General features: G+C 45.0%; 1 long non-coding RNA gene across 1 annotated transcript in view; it reads left to right on the forward strand.

Moving 5' to 3' along the window:
• LOC138842042 (uncharacterized) overlaps window positions 1-16,299 on the forward strand; it is a 147,106-nt gene that overhangs the window by 79,650 nt on the left and 51,157 nt on the right. The gene's annotated exons all lie outside the window — the stretch shown is intronic.

A 16,299-nucleotide genomic window follows, 5' to 3' on the forward strand; every position in this document is an offset into this window, starting at 1 on the left:
CCTGGGACTCGGGGCTCCTGTACTAATTGAGGGCTCATCTGTGCAGTGGATGCTGTTGGAGAGTCTATCCTTCATGGTCTTGCTGAACGTTCTTCCTGTCACATGGGATGTTTAAATATCTACACAGGGTCCTAGATCGCTGTCAGGTTTGTCCTTGCAAAAGGGGAGGGAGAAGGCAGCTCATCCTCAAGTCTGAGTTTTGGAGCCATTCCGAGGTGGACGCGTATCATGGGAGGGCTAGCTGGCTGAAGTCAGGGCCCTATCTATTGTCAAACGTATTTGTTCCCCAAGTGTTTGTAGGTCATGCTGGGATCTTTTCGACTCTGGTGACTTCGTCTGCGTGATTTCAGTTCCCCAAGCAATGACCCGCTCTCGCCTGTTTTATTTATTCAGCAATCCAAGGCCGGCTGGATTTTGATAATGCATACTAGTAGTTGATTGAATGACTGGAGTCATGTCGAGTGCTATCTCCATTGAAGACAGGACAGCTTGGCTCAGAGGAGTCAGTGACTTACCCGAAGTGGATGACATGCTCTTACATGGTGGAGATGAGGCTTTAAGCTTTTACTTCTTGAATTCAGCTACCCACCTCTTCATCTTTCTCCGTCCACACTCCATCCTACCCTTCCTCCCACATGCTTACCGGTCGAGAGACCACAGGCCTGGCACATAAATCAGGTGTGTGCAAGGTGACAGAGTTCCAGGATGCTGTGTCTCGGTCATTGCTGAGGCTCCTGTCACCTCTGGGCCACGGGACTCTACAGCCACAGGGGCACAGGAGGGAACAAGCCTGGACATGCTCACAGTGAGCTTTCAAGACATCCTTCCTTCTCTCTTTCTTTAAGTCTCCTTTCTCATGTTTGGCATCACTCCGTGAAGGGCATGTGGTATGCACCCCAGAGGGGCAGTGGAGGGCTGAATAACACACCCCACACGTGTCGGCCAGTTGGTCTGTGTAGAACAAACTTCGACCCATGGGGAACAGGACGTGGTGGAAAGTAAGAGGGTACAAACCCCTCTTCTAGCGCTCACGGACAGCCCTGAGGGCTGGCTTCTCTTTGCTCCTCGTGCAGTGAAGCCCCACATGCTAAGCCAGCAGGGTTTTGCGCATGTGTCTGGGCTCTGTAGCTCACAGCTATCCCCACCAGGGCACTGAACATTGACGCTACTTGGTCCCACATTAAAAAAATAAAATCTCACCCCACTTGCAAAACAGCGTGTTGCAGCGAGATACTAGTGACACATGCCTACAATCCTGGCTACTCAGGAGGCTGAGATCTAAGGATCAGATTTGAAGCCAGCCTGGGCAGGAAAGGCTATTAGACTCTTACCTCCAATTAACCACCTTAAACAACAACAGCAACCAACAACCAGAAGTGGAGCTGTCATTCAAGTGGCAGAGTGCTAGCTTTGAGCAAAAGAGCTTAGAGACAGAGCCCAGGCCCTGAGTTCAAGCCCCACAACCAGCAAAACAAACAACACCACCTCCTGCGCAATGTGTTACTATCTCTCCTCCTCTTCCTCCTCCTCCTCCTCCTCCTCCTCTTCCTCTTTCTTTTCCTTCTCCTCCTCCTTTTCTTTCTCCTTCTCTTTCTTCTTCCCTCCTTCCCCCCCTCTTCTTTTCCTTTCCTCCTCATCCTCCTCATCCTCCTCGTCCTCCTCCTTCTCCTCCTCGTCTTCTTCCTCCTCCTTCTCCTCCTCCTCCTCCTCTTCTTCCCCTTTCCTCCTCTTCCTCATCCTCCTTCTCCTTCTTCTGCTGGTCCTTGGGCTTGAACTCAGGGCCATGCCCTCTTTGCTTAGTGTGTTTTGCTATAAGCTGGTGCTCTACCACTTGAACCATACCTCCACTTCTGGCTTTTTTGCCGGTTAATTGGAGATAAGAGTCTCTTGAATTTGTCTGGTCACATTCTGAAATGTGATCCTCAGATTTCAGATTTCTGAGTAGCTAGGATGACACGAGCAACACCCTGGTCTCATACTCTGAATTCTTGCTGCTGAGACAGGGACACAGAGACCTTCTGCATATCGTAGCCTGAAAGGAGTCGCATGTCTGGGGAAGAATTTAGTCATATCAAAGATCAGTCTTTAATTTAAATAAGGCTTCAAGTGCATTAACATTCGGCATTTATATTTCTTCTTGATTCTTAAATATAATGTGTTTTACAGTTATGGAAAACATATGCTGCTTTTCAGCAGCCTTTCATACACAATTTGTTTAACAGAAGGTGCTGGCATCCCAATATGGTTTGCTTACTTTGGGTGAGAACCATTGTGATGAAAAGATTCACGTACAAGGATGCCATCTTCTGGGACGTAGATGAGGGCATTGCTAAGGAGAGCCCCCACACGCAAGGAAAAAAGTGGAGCCAAGGACTCTTCCTTTTATTGAGCTGTAATATTTCTATCAGAGCAAGAACTCTCCATAGATGAATCCACCCTAGATCTTGTTTTTTTTTTTGTTGTTGTTGTTGGTGGTGGTGGTTGTGGGGCTTGAACTCAGGGCCTGAGCACTGTCCTTCAGCTCTTCAGCTCAAGGCGAGTGCTCTACCACTTGAGCCACAGAACCACTTCTGGTTTACTTGTGGTTTATTGGAGATAAGAGCCTCATGGACTTTCCTGCCCAGGCTGGCTTTGAACCACGATCCGTAGATCTCAGCCTCCTGAGTAGCTAGGATGACAGGCGTGAGCCACCAGCACCCAGCTCCCAGATCTTGTTTTTCAGGAACTTCTAGTCTAATAGTGCTGTTGTGAGTTGTGAGAACAAAGGTGGAGAGAAACGGAGCAGCCTGCCGATTGGCAGCTGGCCTGTGTACCACCAGCAAGGGACATTTGCCTCCCAACTTCTGCTTTCTGTGCTCTGTGGTGGTTTCGTGCCATGTGAATCTAGCTAAATGAGGATTGCATTTCCCAGAATACTCTGCTCTCAGGTTCCAGATTAGGACTGGACAAAAGAAAAACTCACGCAAGTGTTGGAAGTCAGAAGGAAAAGCAACCGTTTACTTTTAAACGTTTCTTAGCCCAGGCTAGTCTCAAACCTGCGACCCTCTTGCCTTCCAAGCACTAGAATTACAGGTGCATGCCACCACACCCAGCCAGCACAGCCAGTTTTACGTTCCTGAAGTTGGGTCAGGGGCAATACTGAGCAGGGTGGTGGCTGGCCCAGCTTAGGAACCCTCCACCCTCTAGGTGTTTCTGGCTCCTTTGTCAAAAACCTGGTTTGCCATAACAGCCTGGGGTTGTTATTTCTGTGATGTCTGTGCTGTTCCCTCAGTCAGTGTCTGCTTGTATGCCAGTGCTAGGCTCGTTGGGTTCCTTGAGCTTTGTACTACATTTTGAAATCATACAGCATGGTACCTTCCCTCTCTTGTCTTAGGATCCCTTTGGCTGTATGGGTGTCTTTGGTATTTCCATGCGAATCTTCTCTACTTACCCGAAAAAATGCAACTGGAATTTCACATCCAAGCTGTAAATTGCTTTGAGTAGAATGGACCTTTTACCAACGTCGATACTTCCAATCCATGAACATGGGATGCCTTTCTATTTATTTGCTGCCCTCTTGAAATTATTAAAATGTATTTTTGAATTGGGACACTGAGAACCACTTATCAGTGCATCAGTGATTGGATTGGTCCAAGGGAAGGAATTAGCCTTCACTGATGATTTGCTATACACTGTGTGCTTTGTGCCCATTATCTGCATTGCATCCTTTAATCTTTAAATTATGCAGTGAAACAGGATATTATTATTCCTACCTTATAGGTGATAATGTGGAGCCTTGGGCTGATTAAATAACAAGGCTGGTTTTACTGCTGCAAAGTATAGTTAGAGCATTAATCTAATCTAGGTCTTAATCATTCAAACTCTTTTGATTTTAGTATAATGATTAGTGGAGAAATTTAGTCTGCTTGTTCCTTCCACAACTATACAGTGTTTTCCTTGCATGCTCAGATACATTATAAAACATCATACATTTCTTAATTATAAAAGTGCTCATTAAGCATGATGAAATTCCTGAGTATGGGAATTATAGGCCATCCCATACAGGAATTATGCGCCACCAGGTCCTGCGCCCTCCTCCCTATTTGAATGATGAACCAAAGCAAACTTTGTACTCAATGAATGTAGAACCTTTTTCTTTTTCATTTGAGGTTTCATAGTGGTGCAGATGACAGGAGGGAATGGGAGAGTGGTCTAGGAGGGAAGGGACGTGGAGGTGTGGAACTGAAAAAGGGCCCATTCCTGATTTTTCCTTTTCTGGAAGGTCTTCTCTTCTTCTCCCTGAATTTGCTGTATAGAGGGGTCAGGATTTGGATAGGGCTCTTCCCTGAGAGTGTACCTTGACTTCACGATCTAAATGTCTGAGGGTTCTTTCTTTCCTGGTGAGCCAGTGGAAACCACCGACAGCATATCAATGTCCTGCAGAGATGATCTCTTGTCAAGAAAAATGGGTATCCATCAAGCTGTCCTTTGACTTCACCATTGAAGGGCCTCCGAGCTGGCTGGCAGACGCATGGACGGCCACCTTGGGCAGGTATCATCAAAACAGAAGTCCTGGGGAGATCTTTTTATGAGGCAACAGGACATCCATAGACATAAAAAGCAGGAGAAATGCTTGTTAGTTATGGGGAAGGTGAAAGGCTTGGAAAACTGATTAGCGTAGCAGTGTGGTCGGATGGAAATGAAAGCTCAGAGCATAATCGTTAATTGGGTGCTTACCTACTAATTTGAGCTTGGATGTCAGCAGTAATGTACTTCATTTCAAACCCAGGGTCAGGCTTTAATGCTACATCATAAATTACGTAAAGGCGCAACACTCACAATTAGATAATTATGGAGGCCCATGCTGTTGCAGTTTAACTGGCCAAGTTCAGGGCAGACATGACAGGAATACCTCTTAACCCTCAGACTGCTGGTAGAGTTTTTTTCTTTTTCTTTTTCAAGGGTGACAAATGAATACATAAGATGATGATGTTGGCTGGTTGTCAAAGCCCATGGATTAAACTTCCTATCCAGAAGTTGGATTCATCAGATGAACTAGGCAGACTCTGAAGAAATCTTAAAGAATCATTACTTACATTTTAGAAAAAAAATCCAGTCTTACATAGAGGCCAGCCAAAGCATCTGGGAGTGCGCTGTGTTCCAGCCAAGTCTGACTTGAAGCTGGAACTTAAAAGTTAGAGGTGATTTTTTATGAGGGTGAGATTTTTCAGTCGATGGAATATGAAATTGGTTCAATCTCAGATCTTTCACATTAATACAGAACTCAAGTAGGTGATTCAAGGACAATATTTTCTCCACAGTGTATTCTTGCTGGCAAGGTGCTCTACCACCTGAGCCATACCTCCAGCCCTCTTTTGCTTTAGCTATTTTGCAGAAAGGATCTTGTGCTTTTTCCTGGGACTGTCCTCAAACTTTGATCCTCCTTCTTTGCACCCCAAGTAGCAAGGATCACAGGTGTATGCCAACACACACAGCCATAAATTTTGGATCTTGTATATATTGATATGTGTTGCAGCTAATGACCCTTCAGCATGCCAAAGGACACTTCCTTCCTTCTAGCAGTGGCTTGTCTAATCTGTTCATGTGCCTTTGGGTATGAACCTGTCCCCTAAGGATGGATATTTCAGAACATTCACATTTTTGCCTTTGGAAAATAATGCTACAAGGTGAATATCCTTGTTCCTGTGTCTCTGAGTGCAAAAGGCTCTGCTACCAGACAGGTATGTGATTGGATCAAAGATGTTGAACTTGGTAAGTTTCAGGAAAGTTTGCTACTTTATGCTTAAAAGACTCAGCGGGGTCCACCTGGAAGCTTAACCAGTTGCAACATGCTTACTACTGTTCAAAGACATCCAGAGGAAAGGGTTACAAGCCTCAAGGTGGACATAGATGACTTTAAAGCGCTTTCTAATTCTCTGAGGCACTGATTTAATAACCACTCCAAACCATAAAAAAAATCCTGATTCATTTTAGATACAAGGTTTTGTTTGACTGATTTGCCCAAAGCTAAATACCGATAACAAGAAATTCTATGGCAATACGGTTGTGTCAGTTAGGCTTTCTTGTTGCTGGGACCCAAATACCTGACAGAAACAACTCAAGGGATGAAAGATGTATTTTAGTCAATATTGACAAGAGCTCCATGGTCAGGCTTTATGTTTCCAGACTTATCGGAGAGCAGAGCATCATGGTGGAAGGAGAGCGCAGAGGAGGTGGCTGGTCATCTTATGGCAGACTAGAAGTAGAAACAGGAAGGGGCCAAGGGAAGGTAGATCTTTCAAAAACATACCTTCCTAGGAACCTACTTCTTTCAAACTAGCCCCACTTTGCATGTCTCTACCACCTCCTGATTCTTCAGATTTTGAACCTGCTGCTGGGTTAAGGCATTGACTGGATCAAAGCCCTGGTGATCTACTTGTCTCTTGAAATGCCCTCATGGACATACCCAGAAGTGGGCCCGGCTAATCTACTACTAATTTCAAAGCCTTTTCTTCATGCAATCAAGTTGACAATGGAGAGGAACCGTCACCACGGAATTGTGGATTCATTAATTTGGTGGCCATTCATTGATTACCTCACAGCCAGGCAAACACAGGATAGAGCTGCAGTGGACAGACAGACAATGGCTCCTGCTCACAAGGGACACAAATAAGTCTCAGATTGTACCCAACAAGTGTACGGGCCATCTCAGGGCATTGGACACAGTCAGTGTGAGGACTGATCGCAGAAGAGGAAAGTGAAGAATTCACTTGATATGGGTGGGTGATCTCCTCAGTGGGAGTAGATGGAGAATTTCAGAAAGAGGCCCAGAAAATTTAAGGACATGAAAGAGTCTTGAATTATACATTTGAAATGTAGACCTTACCATGAAGGTGAGTGAGATCAATTCCTTCTGTTGCGTATCAGACATTTAGGGCTTTAGCTTAAAAGCAAGGACATGTGACCTTGGAAGGAGAGTTAATGTGTTAAGATTTGAGCTTTATGAAGGTGTCTCCCTGACACCTTGATGCAGAGATGTTTCAGGACCTCTGTGTGACTGACATTATAGACCCATAACCGTTTGTGGGTGGTGGTGAGTGATACAATCGGAGGATGTTTAGCAATATCCCTGGCTACTCCTTATTAGCTTTCATTAGCTAGTCAATAGCTCCCCCAGGTTGTCTAACCCAAAGGTCTCCACACATTGCCAGATGCCCACTGGTAGGGTAGGGTCTGTGTGGCATTACTCCCCTTAGGAATGACGCAACACCATCTGAACACCAGGAAAGGTGATGGATGACAGCAGAAGAATGAGTCCGAGGATAACAGATAGACTTGACAGATTAGAGGGGAGGTGAATCGGAGAGGGGGAAGGAATAAACAACAGGATGAGGGGAAACTGAGATCTAAGGGATTTTCCTGAGCAAATGATGAATTCCATTTCCGGAAATGCAAACTTGGAAGGCATCTGGGTAGAAATATCCAGTGGGACGGAGGCTTGGGTTCCAATGAGTCTGGCACAGATTCTGAGTCAGAGATTAGCATCCCAAGTTCATGGTTGAAATTAATGCCTCCTCGCCCTGCCCTCCCACTACCTACCAATAGCATCATGGAATTGTGAGTACTGGAGGGCTTTGTATTTGTGGTTCTGGGATCAGGTCCTTCCTCAGGGCCACCCCACTGGAAAAAAGACCCACAAGACTTCCCAGCTATGGAGGGAGATCTGGAAAAGTTGACCTTTCTTACGCCTGGCAACTGAAGTACCCCTTAAGAGATGGCTGAATGGTTGGAGCTATTACTCTGACTGTACTCCATAATGGCTTTTTTGATTTTTTTAAAGAGAGCTAGGGATCCTCCTTGGGATGAAAGGTGACTTTTAAAAGTCAGTAATTATACTTCCAGAGAAGTAGTATCTCTGGCACAGTACATAGCTCCCGTGAGCAAGTTCATCCAAGAATTCACTCCTGGACAGAGCTCATCTTGTTGCTCAGAGAACATGTTCTCCAAAGTTAACCGTCTTCCCTTTTCCTGAAAGCCTGGATCTTATAATTAAAAAAAAAACCACCACCAGACACACCCTCAATGACAGCAGGGCTGCTGTACTAAATAAAAAATTATAGTTATTATACACAGGCTTCATACAGAGCGGGGTCTAGTTATAACACATCTGGCAAATGGCATTAAAGAACTGAGTTATGTTCTGCTTGTGTTTTAATTAGCCCGTGATAAACAAAGAATCAAAGGCCATTCTGCTCTGGTGGTTTGGATATTTATGACTGCTTTCACCTGCACTCACACACAGGTTTATGGAGTATTTTTTTTTCTAAAAGGAAGTGTTCTAGAGGCATTGTTGAGACCACTGATGGTGTAGATGAGTTAGAAAGGCTGGGTTTCTAAGCCAGCCAGGTGTACTTCATGGCCCACTGAGCTGGTGGGCTGTCTAGTTTGAGATACACATCGTCTGACCTTCCACAAATCCCCAACACTTCTGGATCACAGAGAATCTTTGGTAGTTGGTCATTGTAGGTTAGGGAAAGAACAAAGAATGTAACCTGTCAGAAGTCGAGATCTATGTGGAGTCCCATGTTCCTGAAAGATGAGAAAGGTTCGAGGATAAGACATGAGTTCTGAAACACACCTGTCCCCAGCCCCAGTAGAAACAAACACTAACCAGGTTGTCACGAAAGACGTTCAGGTATTTTGCTATCAATTCAGATGGACTTTCATAGTCTACCTTCAGTTCTATGGTTCTCATGGAAAGAATTAGCCTAGAACTGGCCTAGATCTTACGTGATTGAGACGACCTCATGGTGTCCGCTGTTGAGGTGGTGTGGCTAGCCAGGAAGAAGCTATCTGGAGGTGGGTCCCTCCCACTTCTTCAGCATCCTTAGAAATGCAACCCCACGGCCTCTGAGAGAGATTCCCCTTCCAGTTCTCACACGGGGACTGACTCACTAACTTAGCTCCTCGACTGTTGCTTTCCTTTTACTTACTTTTTCCCCCTATTGTTTTCTTTCTTTCTAAAATATGTGAATTATAAGAAAATGTGAAAATACCAAAGTAAGAGTGCCTTGTAATTCCCCATGTGATAAGGGGTAGTATCTCACAACAACCCAGAAACTTCCCCTGGGTTCCCTTCCAATTATTTTCCTTTCACATTTCCTCAAAGGAATTATCCTGACCTCAACATTAGATGGGTTTTTGCCCACCTTTGGAGTTTGCATAATAGACCTAAGTAGAATGCATCTTGCTGGGTCTGACTTCTCTCACCCAGCCTTTAGGAATCATTGCTGCACAAGAATCATTGCTGTACATGACTTTAGTTCTCTCTCTCTTTTTGAAAAAAATAATGTGATATTCTTTCCTAGGAATACATACTTCATTCATTTTACTAGTGATGAAATTTGGTTACATCTAATCTGGGCCTATAGGGAATAAAAATGTGTGTGTGTGTGTGTGTGTGTGTGTGTGTGTGTGTGTGTGTGTGTGTGCCAGTAGTGAGGCTTAAACAAGCCCCTGTGCATCTAATGAGCACCTGTTATGTGTTTGGAACTCTGCATTAAGGGGATGAATGCAAATATGCATGATAGGGGCAGTGGAGACAGGTATAATTTTGTCCTGCCCCCAGCTGGGGGTCAGAGCCACCAACAGGAAGTGTGTGAGTAGTGCTCTGTGGTTAGCGTTCACTTAGATGTGGTAATGAGTTTCCGTAGAGCACTTTGAATGCTTCTGACAGCTCAGGGCCACCCAAATAGCTGTCGGGTTGGAACAGGCCGTGTCTCTTCGACATTTGTGATCCAAGAAAGGACTCAGTGCTTTGGGGGGTGGGAGAAGGTGTTTTATATGGTGTAAAAAGGTCTTTTGATGGCAGGATATAATGCACTGACACTTAGATGAAAAGACGGAGCTCTTTGTAACTCAGGGCTCAGAAAGAGAGGACTCTGCCAGGCCCCACCACCATCCATGGGTAATGGGCAGCTAGGGCTGCAGGAGGCAGCCTCTGCACGGAGCTGAGCAGGCTAGCCGGGCCCACAGGGCCTCATGGGGTTAGGTTAATTGAGAAGATGTTTTTGGGCTCCGGGTCCCATGCTAGGTGTCTGTCCTTTGGCCCTGGGCTTAGTTGTGGAGGTGCACAGTGGTCCAGGAGTCTGAGGACCTGAGAAGGGACGAGGCTGGAATGTGGACTTCATCAGAGGCTCAGGATGGGGAGGTGAATCAGCTTCAATGACAGAGCCTAAAACCTAGATGCAGAAAGCATTAACAACCACAACAGCAATAAGAAGTTATAGCTGGACACCAATGGCTCACTCCTGTAATCCTAGCTACTCAGGAGGCTGAGATCTGAGGATCCTGGTTCAGGGCCAGTTTGGGCAGGAAAGCCTGTGAGACGCTTATCTCCATTCAAACACCCAAAAAGTCGGAAGTGGAGTTGTGGCTTAAGTGGTAGAGCTCCAGCCTTGAATGAAAAAGCTAAGGGACAATACCAGTTGGGTGCAGTCAAGCCCCAGTACTGGCACTACACACACACACACACACACACACACACACACACACACACACACACACACACACACACACACACATGTGTATGTATACATATATGTATACATATATATGCACATATATACATATATATTCCACAGAAAGTGTTTGTGGAATGAGAAAATTCCACGTTGTTGGAGGCATTCAGACAGTCCTTGTGTGCAACCTCCTTCTCTCTGTCCCTAGCTTTTTCATCTGTGCCGCAGGAGCATAAATGAGCATCCCTTATAACAGAAACTACAAACAACACTTCCAGCCCGGCAGAGGAAATGACGTGTTAGCATGAACCCCATAGATGTCAAGTCGAAGTGACCCATGATAGAAGATTTCCTCTGAAAACGAGGGGTGGCTAGATACTCTTTGGTTTTGTTTGCAGTCAGCCACATCTGTAAGGGCCATCTGTGGGATGTAATGGGGCCCTGCTGTAGCCTGCAGACTCCCCCTCGCCCCCCCGTCCCCCCCGGAGAGTAGCGTTTAGGGCAAGGAACCACTTGAACTGTCCAAAGGATTCCAGTGAATGCTGTTATGCTCTGGTGGAATAAAATCCAGTGAAGTGTGAGATCTACAGAACACCAGAAATGATGCTGTGTGATTTGGGAGGTCCTTTTAGTTGTGGAAGCTGTCCTAATGCATGAATGAAGCAGGAAGAGAGGGATGATCTCATTTAGAAACTCCTGTTTGTCAACCTTGTCAACTTTCTTGGCTTGGATTCTTCCTAGGCCACAACCGCTGCCCTTGTGGCTGGCTGTGCATTTGAACCCACACCAACGAAACAGCCTTGTTGGACTAGACATTTGCAGAGAGCAATTAGGTCCATCCAGCACTTCAGACAGCCTCTATCCCCATTAAAAACAAAAACAAAAACAAACAATAAAACCCTTCTGCTGCTCCTATGTGGCCTGCACATGCAGATCTGAAGTTCATTAAGATAGACTGCATTGCATCTATATTTAACACAGCTGAGGTCCCAGGATACAAAAGGAAAGTGGTAGTATGTTATTCTTTGTGGGGTTTTTTTTCTGTCTGAAAGCTCAAAATACTTCTATCCCTTTCATATCATCCTGATCCCATAATTCACTGTCTATTAAAAAAAATTAACCCCCTTCCACATTAAAAAAAACCAAACCAAACCAAACAATCACCATCATGCTTATTTTAGCAAGTTTACTTTATAAAAAGGTAAGAATCAATATTCTCCCTTGCACAGCTGATGTCTCAGGAGATGAACTACAGGAATCATAGTTAAATTGCTGCTAGTTGGTCTGTGGAATAGAAAAAGGTCAATATTCTTCTAAAAAGGAAGTGCTCTGTTGTCCTCTTGGGAGACAAGAGAATGCTACATAGGTAAATTACTGGATTTGGGGCCCAAGTGATCTGGGAGATAACTCTATTCCCCAAATACTTCCTCTCTGCTTTACATTTCTTTTCTTCTCATCTCAGTTTAGAGTTTCCTTTGGTTTATGTCACTAGCTTACCTCACTAGAACTGCTTAGTAGGGGCTAACCTAACTCCCAAACTCAAAATATAGGGCATTAGTCCTGTAGAGCAGCTTTACAGAATTTAGATCAGAAATGTCATTGTATCAGTCAAGAGAGGGTGGGTTATGCTGAGGTAACAAATGTTCCCCATCTTCCCTTCCCCATCCCAAGCTTAGTTACTTAAAGCCACCAAAGTCGAACCCCTGCTTGACATACCATGTCTGCTACTGGTCAGAAGGAGTCTCTGCTCAGAGGATGGAATAGGTGAACAGGTGATCTGAGCCCTACTGTGTGTATGTGTGTGTGTGTGTGTGTGTGTGGCCAGTGCTGGGGTTTGAGTTCAGGCCCTGAGATTTTGTCACTGAGCTTTTATTGTGCAAGGCTTGTGCTTGACCCCTTGAGCCACATCTCTACTTCCATCTTTTTGCTGTTTAATTGGAGACAAGCGTCTCTCAGTTTTGTTGGTTGTCTGGCTCTGTGGCAGGATCCTCCCATCTCAGCCTTCTGAGTAGCAGGCTATGGGCTACCAGCATCCAGCAAACCTCACCCTGAAAACTACTGGCATAGATGAACAGTGATAAATTGTTCAGGCATATTACAATTTTATTTATTTAAAAATAGATTTTATTGTATCTATTTAAAAACAGGCTGGATGCTGGTAGCCCATAGCTATAATCCTAGCTACTCAAGAGGCTGAGATCTGAGAACAGAGATTTGAAGCCAGCCCAATCAACCTCCAAGAAGCTGGAAGTGGAGCTGCGGCTCAAGTGGTTAGTCTGGAGTGAAAGTGCTAAGGGACAGTGGCCAGGCCCTGAGTTCAAGCCTCTAATATGGACACAAAAACAAAAACAAAAATAAATAAAATAGGTGGATTTTTACCCTTGCCTTTTCTCTATTTCCAGTTTGGTGGAATGAATCCCCTTCGCATCCTTTGCTTACTCTGAATTCACTTTCACATCTCGGTTCCTCTCTAGCTTCAACCATTCCAAGTGCCCTATTATGATTTCCCACCAGAGAGCATCATTGATCAGGTGGAAATGCCAGCACCTCGGGAATCGTGGGAGTGTTTTTGAATCCCGTTGCATCCACTTCTGTGCCATGAATGAATGGAGGGGTGACATACCTGAAGTGTCGATAGCAGTGTCTCACACTTAGCAAGCCCTAAGCATATGGTCGCTCTTTCCTCTTTCCCTTGGGTAATCTTGGAGGACAATTGGACCCCTGGTCCTTACTGTTTAAACTCAATAAGCTAAATGAAATTCAGGAACATGCCGCTTGTCATTGCCCTTCATAAAAGATTACCATCATCTCGGACAAACGGCTCGGGCGACATCTGGTTATTCTCCGTGAGTTATGTTGATGGAGCAAAGCAATGGCTATTTGAAGAATGACTAAAGGCATCCAAGAGCAGTGGGGAAGCAGAAATCACGGCGGGGGTCAAGAGAATGCCATGGAGGAAAGGGGCAAAGAACTTCCTGACTTATTTCTGTAACACAGGAACTGATTTGAATAGTGCTGCCTTTTAGCTTTGTCGAATGAACGCAACATCTTGCAAGTTTATTTTACACACCTAGGCCAGTGTAGCAGCATACTCGCAGAGTCGCTTTCCCTGGCATGGATTCTTAGTTGATCAGGCTTTTTTTTCCATCTGATTGTTGGGTCTAAATCATCTTCCTGGCAATTGTTGCCCAGAGAGAGAGAAAGCCTTCATGCCCTTTCACCTTTATAACCACTTTCATTCCAAGCTGCATTGTTCTGTTCAGGTTTACAAATAGTTTGTATTTTGGATTTTTGATCAGAAGACACAAGCATATTGAGTGCTTTTTATTCTTGGACCAGTTGGATCCAGGAAGCAGAAAAATCCAGAGCAAATAGTCTTATTTTATTTTTTGGTGCCAGCCTTAGGGCTTGAACTCAGTCCTGAGGGCTGTCCCTGAGCTAGCTTCCTTATTTCTTTATTATTTTTTTTTGCTCAAGTAGCCTTGAGCACTCTACCACTTGAGTCACAGCTCCACTTCTGCCTGTTTTGGATGATTAAGTGGAGTCTCATAGACTTTTCCTGTCCAGGCTGGCTTTGAACCACGATCCTCATATCTCAGCCTCTTGAGTAGCTAGGATTACAGGTATGAGTCATTGGTGCCCAGCTCATAGCAAGTACTCTGTGTGAAACCAGTGCTGGAATATTTCGATTGGTTTGCTGTAGACATTGTCACAATCTGTGATAATGTCCTCATTGACAAAAGGCCAAGAACAAATATCATCCCCTGTCCAGCCCCTCTTCCCCGCCATCGCCAGGTTCTACTGTTGTTCACTTGCTCTCCCTCTTTTCCTTTCATGGCCCTAATACAAGACCATTCTTTTCCTTCCTAGAAAAACATGCCAGTGGCTCTTGGTAACAGCATTCCTTCACATCCCTAACCCACCACAGGGAAGAAACACCATGGTATTTTATCAACCTACGCTTTGGGGAGTCTGTGGCTTTTATTTTGCCTAAAAAGGGACTGCAGCCATGTTGCATATTACCTTGGAGAGTTATAAAGTTCTTGGAGATGTGTCTTTGAACTGGTTTCTCCTTGACTGTCCCACAGCACAGTGTGTTCATACAGCCATAGCTTATGAAAATACATTGGCAAAGCATTTTGATATGATATCGTTGGGTTGCCTGAAGTACACTGATGTGGTGTGGTGAAGCTCACGAGGATCTCCAAATGCAGTTTTTTTTATATTTTTTTAAATTTTTTTTTATTGTGAAAATACTGTACAGAGGGGTTACAATTACATGGGCAAGATAATGAGTACATTTCTTATCAAGCATTGTAGTCCACATGCAGTTTTTACTCCACAGGGACTAAGATGAATGAATATATAGGAGTCTTTAGCCCTGAATCCTTTCCTAGGACATTAGGCTCCAATGGTGGTTATGATTAAAGTAAGTGCTGCTTAGCCAAACAGCAAGACATATACAGCAAGCCATGTAGTACGTGCTCATTAACATGGGGTAGGTGATTAACTCGGTGGATAAAATGAACCAGAAGCAAATGTTTGCTTGAAAAGGCACAGGAAGCTTTTATCATTAAAAAATAGTCAGGACTGCCAGGTGCTGGTGCTTCACACCTCCACTCCTAGCTCAATTTCTAGGGAGGCTGATCCTTAGGAGGTTGAGATCTGAGGATTGTGGCTCAAAGCCAAGCCTGGGCAGGAAAGCCCTTGAGACTCTTATCTCTGATTAATCTCCTCCCCAAAAGTCAAAAGTGGAGTTGTGGCTCAAGTGATAGAGCACCAGCCTATCACACACACACACACATACACACACACACACACACACACACACACACACACACACACACACAAATTAGGACTATTGATGAAAACAGTGATATACTACTAAATGTTTCGCATTCAGCTTTTGGGGGGTGAACCTTCTAACTTACAGCATTGCTAATTTCTATGGTGTAAATGTTCAGGGCCTGACTGATTCCAGAGCTGAGAATCGGGAGGGGAGCCATCTTACAACACACCGTGGATAGCTCCTTTTCAGGGTTCAGAGGCCCAGTGGAGTGTGGTGCTTCAGTGATAGTGGCCGAGGCTGGGTTTAATCTGGGAACTAGGATAGTCTGTTTTTCTCCAGCTACTTCATCCACCCACTGGTGAGACCAGCCTTTCTGGACCCTCCTAGCCAGAGAGCATTATTTTAGGCCCGTTTAATTCAACCACTCAGAGCAGACATGGTGCCTGGGACTACCTGAAGTAACAACTGAAGACCTAAGCCAGCGTCCTACAGGGTGAGCTCAACCCTCTAGTTGAAATGCAAGGGAAAAGAATCAGCGGAACCAGGATTTGGTGGGATGATCTTCTGTATCATTCTCCTGTCTTATCTGGGGAAGTTTGCGGGACATCCGCTGTCTCACAGGGAAAGCAGATCAACTGCAATCCTAAGGAAGGAGCGTTTCATGATCAACGCTGTGGCTTTCTGCCACAGATTATCATATTAAAAAAAGAGGGGGGAAATCAATCTCCTTACAGTAGACAAACCGGAAGACACTGTTTCAAGGTCAATGCTAAGTTCAAGACAGCACTGATGAGCCCGGTGGGTGGTGTGTGTTGTGCGTGGGCTGTGATAACCGCTGTTTTCATCCTCTGCCTGGGCGATAACTGCATCTCACTGCGCAAATCCCAATGGAGGAGCAGTCTCTAGAACCCCTCCCTGATCAGTGCCTCTCACGTTGTCAGGTCATCAAAACCAGAACCTGGAGAACCTTGGCCCAGGAGGCAATGGCTAAGTGCAAATTGGATCTTGGGT

The sequence above is a fragment of the Dipodomys merriami genome, unplaced genomic scaffold (assembly GCF_024711535.1).
Source record: "Dipodomys merriami isolate MVZ:Mamm:240054 unplaced genomic scaffold, mDipMer1.0.p SCAF_33, whole genome shotgun sequence".
Lineage (NCBI taxonomy): Eukaryota > Metazoa > Chordata > Mammalia > Rodentia > Heteromyidae > Dipodomys > Dipodomys merriami.